Below are 9044 nucleotides of genomic sequence, written 5' to 3'. Positions count from 1 at the left end.
CATTAGAACTGATTCAAATGTATTCTTTTTAATGGCTGAGTAATAATATGTACCACAGCTTTCTTATCCATTCATCTGCTGATGGACATCTAGGTTGCTTCCATGTCCTGGCTATTATGAACAGTGCTGCGATGAACATTGGGGTACACGTGTCTCTTTCCCTTCTGGTTTCCTCAGTGTGTATGCCCAGTAGTGGGATTGCTGGATCATAAGGCAGTTCTATTTCCATTTTTTTAAGAAATCTCCACACTGTTCTGAAAAATATGGAACGCTTCATGAATTTGCGTGTCATCCTTGCACAGGGGCCATGCTAATCTTCTCTGTATTGTTCCAATTTGAGTATATGTGCTGCCGAAGCAAGCACTGATTAAAATTTAAAATAGACAAGTATAATGTGGTTTTACTAGGAGTTAGTTTATCTAGTTTATAAGTGAATTATTATTTTATAAAAATTTATAAATAATTACTGCAGTGTAATTGGGGAACTTATAAAGTCAAAACTATAGGTTTCTTGCCCTCAAAACATATGCATCCCTTCTACTTCTTTGAGAAAGAATTTTGGTTTCTTTATATAAGACCATTATATAAGCTTGTTTGTTTATTTATTTTTTGCTATGCTCTTAACAGTAAGGCCTAATGTAGTATATGTACATCATAGAGGTAAAACAGGGTGAAGTCATTATCACCCTTTTGAGTTTAGTGATGTAATTTTTATCTCTTTGCAAGCCCTATAGCAACTGAAGCTTTTATTCACACAATTAAACAATCAATATTTGCATTGTCAATGTAATTAGCTTACAGCATTCCTGAAACAAGAAAAAGATTTCAGGCAAAATAAATTATGTAATCATTTTTGTTGATTTTTGCTAATAGCTTATGGAATTTGGGAATGGTTCCAGAATATTACATGCACAAAACATAGTTAAGAAAGAGAAAACTCATCTATACTGAAAATAAATTAACATAATAATGAACAGTCTACATGGCTTAACTAAAGTATTAAGAGGGTTGAAATTAAAACCATCTGTATCTGCCTGAATTTTATTAATTCTTTTATAACCTATTTCTTATTTAATGCTTTCTTCCCATTCAAGCTCTTACTGTACCTAGACCAATTTAGACCTACATTACCTCATACACAGACCATTGCAAGAGCCCTAGTCTGCTGCCTTACTCCATTTTGTACGACACTTTCAGAGTAAAGTCCTACAGAACAACCAATATTCTTGTCACACTCGAATTCAAAATATTCAATTACTGTACCTATTTGATTTCAGTCTATATGATCAAATATTTTTGACTAATCCTTTAAAAATGAGCTTCTATTTCAACTGTATTAGTCAGTTTCTGTCCCCTGCATGCTTCTTATACTTATTTGTATTTACTCACTCCAATGCTCTTGCTTATAGTTGCACTTTCAATAATTCCTCTTATCTTATAAATAAAACAACAGAATTAATAATAATAAAATATACATCTTTAATGATTTAACACAAATATTTCCTATTTTATGAAGAATTCTATACTCAACACAATTGGCAATAGTCTTTTCTTCCTCTAACTCCTTTTAAGCATCTAATGCCAATACGTTGCTATGTGCTAATGATAATCTGAATCTCTAACTGTCCTAGAAAAAGTTTAAAGGTATTATTGCTCTTGAACTCTCTCTCAGTAATGCCGCCCCTGAGTCTTGGATAAATAGAAGGGAAAATCAAGTTTTTATGGCAGTTGAGGCAGAGAGGGCATGTCAAAGATATTTTTTCTGATTCTACAACTGATCACAGACATGTTGAAATGTGCCCTGACTGCCTCACGGCTGAGTAATTAAGGGTCATTTCTGTGATTCTTATTTTGATATAAACAAATGGAAAGCCAAGAAAATCCTCCAAGGATCTTTTTCAGAACTCTAAGGAATCTCTAAAGACATTCAAAAGGGCTTAGAGCTAAATCCTTTTATAAGCAACTTACATGAACAGCAAAATTTTACTCTAGCAAATCTCAGTGGAAAATGTTAAGCTTGGTCCTTAGAACCAAAAATGGTTTTGGGTTATGATTGCTTATAGAGTGAATTCACTGAGACAATAGATAGAGAGATACAAATTATTTTATGATGCTTTGAGGTATTTCTCTCAAGTTAATAACCCTTAATTTAATACAAACTCAAAAGAGGTTATCACAGAAATTTTAGTAAAGAAGTTATTTGCAAAGGTCTGAGTTCTACAGGAAAACCAACAAGAAGTAATGAGCACTGACAGGTAGCAGTCAGAGAGACTTACTCATCTTTAGGTCTGTAAGGGCTGGAGAAGGAAACGGCAACCCACTCCAGTGTTCTTGCCTGGAGAATCCCAGGGACGGGGGAGCCTGGTGGGCTGCTGTCTACGGGGTCACACGGAGTCGGACACGACTGAAGTGACTTAGCAGCAGGTCTGTCAGGGCAAGTGGAGGGAGCAAAAGCTCTAGCTGTAGTTATACTGTAGGAGGGGATGCCTAACAGAAACTGTGCCCTATAGAAAAATAAAATGAAAGTGAAAGTCACTCAGTCATGTCTGACTGTTTGCGACCCCAGAGACCACACAGTACATGGAATTCTCCAGGCCAGTTTATTGGAGTGAGTAGCCTTTCCCTTCTCCAGAGGATCTTCCCAACCCAGGGATCAAACCCAGGTCTCCCACATTGCAGGTGGATTCTTTACCAGCTGAGCCACAAGGAAAGCCCAAGAAGAATAAGGTCACTGACAAATGAGGACAAGCAAGGAAGGAACTAGATGATGTTTCCCTGACATTTCTCTCTTTCTAGCCCTCATCTTGAGTCAGAAGGACCCAAATTGATAAAGGTTATAGAGTTCAAACTTTGCGGCATAGAACAGAGTGGAGAATAGTTTTGGAATGACAAAGAGAAAATATTCAGCACACCCCCAAAGGTCATGCTATATGGGAACCATTTACCACAGTTGTTATATGACCTTTGATTAACCACTTCAAGTTGGAAAATGATCATAAGGGGAAAATCTATCAATACTATCTACGGCCTTTTCTGAGATATGGACATTCATACCCTATGTACCTCTTTACACTAACTCTTTTTCGTAAAGCTTTTCACTCAAAAGCAGACTTCCAGTTCAGTTCAGTCACTCAGTCATGTCCGACTCTTTGCGACGCCATGAATCACAGCACGCCAGGCCTCCCTGTCCATCACCAACTCCCGGAGTTCACTCAAACTCACATCCATCGAGTCGGTGATGCCATCCAGCCATCTCATCATCTGTCGTCCCCTTCTCCTCCTGCTCCCAATCCCTCCCAGCATCAGAGACTTTTTCAATGAGTCAACTCTTCACATGAGGTGGCCAAAGTACTGGAGCTTCAGCTTTAGCATCATTCCCTCCAAAGAACACCCAGGGCTGATCTCCTTCAGAATAGACTGGTTGGATCTCCTTGCAGTCCAAGGGACTCTCAAGAGTCTTCTCCAACACCACGGTTCAAAAGCATCAATTCTTCGGCGCTCAGCTTTCTTCACAGTCCAACTCTCACATCCATACATGACCACTGGAAAAACCATAGCCTTGACTAGATGGACCTTTGTTGACAAAGTAATGTCTCTGCTTTTGAATATGCTGTCTAGGTTGGTCATAACTTTCCTTCCAAGGAGTAAGCGTCTTTTAATTTCATGACTGCAGTCACCATCTGCAGTGATTTTGGAGCCCAAAAAATAAAGTCTGACACTGTTTCCACTGTTTCCCCATCTATTTCCCATGAAGTGATGGGACCAGATGCCATGATCTTCGTTTTCTGAATGTTGAGTTTTAAGCCAACTTTTTCACTCTCCTCTTTCACCTTTATCAAGAGGCTTTTTAGTTCCTCTGCATTTTCTGTCATAAGGGTGGTGTCATCTGCATATCTGAGGTTATTGATATTTCTCCCAGCAATCTTGATTCCAGCTTGTGCTTCTTCCAGCCCAGTGTTTCTCATGATGTACTCTGCATAGAAGTTAAATAAGCAGGGTGACAATATACAGCCTTGACATACTCCTTTTCCTATTGGGAACCAGTCTGTTGTTCCATGTCCAGTTCTAACTGTTGCTTCCTGACCTGCATATAGGTTTCTCAAGAGGCAGGTCAGGTGGTCTGGTATTCCCATTTCTTTCATAATTTTCCACAGTTTATTGTGATCCACACAGTCAAAGGGTTTGGCATAGCCAATAAAGCACAAATAGATGATTTTCTGGAACTCTCTTGCTTTTTTGATGATCCAGTGGATGTTGACAATTTGATCTCTGGTTCCTCTGCCTTTTCTAAAACCAGCTTGAACATCTGGAAGTTCATGGTTCATGTATTGCTGAAGCCTAGCTTGGAGAATTTTGAGCATTACTTTACTAGGGTGTGAGATGAGTGCAATTGTGAGGTAGTTTGAGCATTCTTTGGCATTGCCTTTCTTTGGGATTGGAATGAAAACTGACCTTTTCCAGTCCTGTGGCCACTGCTGAGTTTTCCAAATTTGCTGGCATATTGAGTGCAGCACTTTCACAGCATCATCTTTCAGGATTTGAAATAGCTCCACTGGAATTCCATCACCTCCACTAGCTTTGTTCGTAGTGATGCTTTCTAAGGCCCATTTGACGTCACATTCCAGGATGTCTGGCTCAAAGTTAGGATGTAGAATTTTGCCAGATAGGATCACCAATTTACCTGAGCATTTTCTTCAGTGAATTACTCTTTAATACAATAGTCTATTTGTTGTTGTTGTTTTAGTCACTAAGTGTTGTCTGACTTTTTTATGACCCATGGACTGTAGCCTGCCAGGCACCTCTGTCCATGGGATTTCCCAGGCAAGGATACAGGATGGGTGATCTTCCTGGCCCAGGGATCAAACTCACGTCTCCTGCATTAGCAGGCAGATTCTTTACAACTGGGCCACCAGGGGAGCCCCTATATAATTACAAGATTTCACAATTTCATAGATATGCTAACCTGCTACTATATTCTATTATATACAATTAAGAAAATGGATAGAAGCAATTTAATATTTTTCTAGCATTGATTTATATACTGCACTTTGATTTTGTGGTTTTTGTGGAGAGTGTCTGTCTGTACTCAAGCTCAGTGTAATGAATTCCATAAAGGTGCTGGTTTCCATGAAGCTTTTAACACTTGCTGTTGTTTGTTGTTCAGTCGCTAAATCCTGTCCAGCTCTTTGTGACCCCCTGAAATGCAGCTCACCAGGTTTCCCTGGCCTGCACTATCTCATGGAGTTTGCTCAAAAGCATATCCATTGAGTTGGTGATGGCATCCAACCATCTCATCCTCTGTTGGCCCCTTCTCCTCCTGCTCTCAACCTTAATACTTACCATATTCATTTCTAATTCATTATATATTTACTTATGGTCCACTACATTTACCAAGCACTCTGCTATCCCTAGGGATGAATGACAGTACCAGAGTGAAGAGAAAGGGGTTTTGACACATCTGTATACATTATGAAGTTCTTACATGCTCATGTTTCCTTCTCTTGGATGACATCCCACTACAGCTTTCTAGTATTGACCTCTAACATTGAATATAATTCAAAGGATATTTCAGATACTAGATTTGAGTTCACAGAACCCAGTGTATCACAAGAGATTACAATCCCTACTACAAAATGTACACAGGAATCAGGTCTGAGTCTTATAAATTTTGAAAAGGAGCTTGATATTAGACTCTATCCAAATGACAATGTGAAATGCTTGACAAGCATTAAAATTGGAAGTAACAAAACTATATAATATCTAAGTTTCATAAAGAGTCCCCAGGTTACAGAAAAGAAAGTGGTTGGAAACTAACCAAGAATATACATAATGATATAAATTACAAACCATTTAATAATCCAGAATGAAAGACGGCAATGGTCTGGATTACATGGGGATAACAGAGGTGGAGAGAAGTAGACTAATTCTAGAGGTATTTAGAAAGCAGAATCCTTGGAACTTTATGATCAGTTTCATGTGAATAGTAAGGAAGAGGAATCAAGGACAATTCCAGTGTTTAAGGCATGACCAATTGGATATAGAGAGTGTAATTTGCCAGGATAAGGAATGAGAGATGGAGCATTGCTTTTGAATTAAATATTTCCTTTATTATTTGTCAATAGCCATCCACAATAAAAAAAAAAAAAGATTTCTTTGCTCCTTATATCTTTTTGCTCATCTTTATATTTCAATTTTTCTTTGCCATCTAATTTTTTGTGTCTTTTAACACCTATAGCTATTTATAGTCCTTAATACAATCTTATGCTGGCAATTCATGTTAGAGTTTACTCCATTAATACTTATTGTAAAAACTGACATTTGGCCCATTTTTTATATTAGTTCTGCTGTGTATATTTTATGTGGTTTAGCTATTTCCTTTTATTCTTAATTCTATGTCATCAGCTACAGAATTTAATTTCTTATAAATAAGTCTTCCTTTTCCATAACAATTTTGAATTGACATATATCATTTCCTTTCTGTTAAAGTTTATCCTTATATCTTATCTTGAATCTGTATTCTTCTATTGGTATTAACAACGAAAGCATCAAACTGTGGTGTTAGAGAAGAATCTTGAGAGTCCCTTGGACAGCAAGGAGATCAAACCAGTCAATCCTAAAGGAAGTCAACTCTGAATATTCACTGGAAGGACTGACGCTGAACCTGAAGCTCCAATACTTTGGTCACTTGATGCCAATAGCTGACTTATTGGAAAAGACCTTGATGCTCGGAAAGACTGAGGGCATGAGGAGAAGGGGGTGACAGGATGAGATGGTTGGATGGCATCATCAAGTCAATGGACATGACTTTGAGCATGCTCCGGGAGATAGTGAAGGATGGAAAAGCCTGGCGTACTGCAGACCATGGGGATGCAAAGAGTTGGAGACGACTGAGTGACTCAAAAACAACAGCATTAAGGATGAAAGAGAACTATCACTTCTACCTCTAACACTTCTGCTTTTTAACACACTGACTCATGTGTTTTTTTTTTTTTTAATACTGTCTTCTCAAGTTCTAACTCTGGTTGTTTTTTATTATCTAGAATATGCAAAATAATTTATTTAGGAAAATTTTAAGAGGCATGCCTTATGATTCTGCACTGTTCTGAAATATTAATAAATAAATATTACATATGTATTCTTAATGATCCAATTTTTGTCCTAATAGATATATCACTTATGAATTTTGGTCAGATTAAAATGTAGGCAAGGCAAGTATAAGAGAATTTTATGTCAAATCTAAGAAGATATGTTCTTACACTCTAGAGGATGCAAACCTAAATTTTGATATAAATAAAACTTTTAGGACTATTTATATATATGTAATTGAATATGAAAATAGCCACTATTTTAATCCAGTATTGTTTCAGAGTAAATTAAAGCATTTATTAATATCTCATCATCTGTCATCCCCTTCTCCTCCTGCCTACAATCCTTCCCAGAAGCAGAGTCTGCCAATGAGTCCTTTCTTCGCATCAGGTGGCCAAAGTATTGGAGCTTCAGCTTCAGCACCAGTCCTTCCAGTGAATATTCAGGAATAGTGAATATTCAGACTGATTTTCTTTAGGATTGACTGGTTGGATCTCCTTGCAGTCCAAGGGACTCTCATGAGTGTTCTACAACACCACAGTTCAAAACCATCAATTCTTCATTGTTCAGCCTTCTTACAGTTCAACTCTTATATCCATACATGACTATTGGAAAAACCATAGCTTTGACTAAACGGACCTTTGTTGGCAAAGTAATGTCTCTGCTTTTTAATATGCTGTCTAGGTTTGTCATAGCTTTTCTTCCTATTTTTCTTACTTGCAGTTTCATGTCCATCTGAGAATAGAAGTGTTCCATTATTTTCCTACTGGAAAATGACAATGTTACACAAGAAATCCGTATGATCTATGGTCTTTTTCTTCTCCCTAAAGTAGAATTCTTTCCCTGCCATGAAACGTCCTTTATTAAATTCAGGAACTTCTCTCAGCATGCTTAATGATGAAAAATCTCAATTAATAGATGTGTTTCTTTTCAGCATAAAAAAGGCATACATCTTTAAATCATTCAGTGGATTATTTCAGTTTCTGGGAACAAGCCCATGGGTTCCTCAGCATGCCATATAAGACCCTTCTCAATCTTGTCCTACATTCTTCCCTTTTCACATTATATTTAAGTTATATTAAAATCCTCTCCATCCCCAAATCAGCAAGGTATTTCTCTTTCATCCTCCTTCGATTTTACAGTTACAGCTCTCTCCTGTTGGACCTCTTTTTGTTCTCTCTTTACTCCTTTCATCAGGACTGCTCTGTTTCAAATAAATAAACTTTATTTAATTAAGAATAAAGTTTCAAAACCACCTCCTTTTATGAGTTTGTTCTGATCACCTCAATATCAACAAAAATTAGCAGGCATTCTTATGTCCAACAATAATAAGTTATGCTTTTCTACTTTATACCACCGATAACAGCAACTTATAATGATCTCTTTATTTGTCCACCTCCCTAAAAAGACTGCTTGTTGATAATGGGTATTGTATCTCATTTACCTTTCTTATTTAGCACTGAAAATATTTACCCACTATAATGCCCTACTCCATCACCCACAAAAAATATACATGACTTCATTCTAGACACACTGAGTCAGAAATTCAATGCCTGGAAAACTAGTACGTTATGTTATATTATCTAAAATTTCCAAAGACCCCTCAAATTTACAGATGACTTGATTATTTCCTATTTCATAGCACTTACAACTTACTTGCTGCATTTCCATATATATCTTCCTATTAACTATCACACTAGCACTGAGATAAGTAAAATATATCCTATTTCATAAATGAATAGGCTGAATCTCACCAATTCTGACAATATTTAGGGGATTCAAAATCAGTTCTGATTTCAAGCCTCAAGTTTCCCCCTATAAACATAAAAGTTAAATATTTCAAATAGTCAAAACAATGTGCCTGTCTTATATTTATTTAATGCTATGAGATATATCATTATATTTGTAATCATAGAGAAACAGAAAAACAGATCATTTCCTTTTGATATAATGTGAAG

General features: G+C 36.9%; 1 non-coding gene across 1 annotated transcript; it reads right to left on the bottom strand.

Moving 5' to 3' along the window:
• Positions 1-257: 257 nt before the first annotated feature.
• Positions 258-364, bottom strand: LOC129633473 (U6 spliceosomal RNA). The gene has a single exon (XR_008705058.1). It is a non-coding gene; the product is annotated as a U6 spliceosomal RNA (small nuclear RNA).
• Positions 365-9044: the final 8680 nt, after the last annotated feature.

This window comes from Bubalus kerabau, chromosome 18 (genome assembly GCF_029407905.1).
Source record: "Bubalus kerabau isolate K-KA32 ecotype Philippines breed swamp buffalo chromosome 18, PCC_UOA_SB_1v2, whole genome shotgun sequence".
NCBI classification, from domain to species: Eukaryota; Metazoa; Chordata; class Mammalia; order Artiodactyla; family Bovidae; genus Bubalus; species Bubalus kerabau.
This window is presented reverse-complemented; position numbering and strand designations above follow the sequence as displayed.